Raw genomic sequence first — 278 nt, 5'->3', positions numbered from 1 at the left:
TCTCCCCCTCCCCCAGCACTCTCCCCCTCCCCCAGCACTCTCCCCCCTCCCCCAGCACTCTCCCCCTCCCCCAGCACTCTCCCCCTCCCCCAGCACTCTCCCCCTCCCCCAGCACTCTCCCCCTCCCCCAGCACTCTCCCCCCTCCCCCAGCACTCTCCCCCTCCCCCAGCACTCTCCCCCTCCCCCAGCACTCTCCCCCTCCCCCAGCACTCTCCCCCTCCCCCAGCACTCTCCCCCTCCCCCAGCACTCTCCCCCTCCCCCCAGCACTCTCCCCCT

Source organism: Mustelus asterias, chromosome 12 (genome assembly GCF_964213995.1).
Source record: "Mustelus asterias chromosome 12, sMusAst1.hap1.1, whole genome shotgun sequence".
Taxonomy (NCBI): Eukaryota; Metazoa; Chordata; class Chondrichthyes; order Carcharhiniformes; family Triakidae; genus Mustelus; species Mustelus asterias.
Note: the sequence above shows the minus strand (reverse complement) of the source record.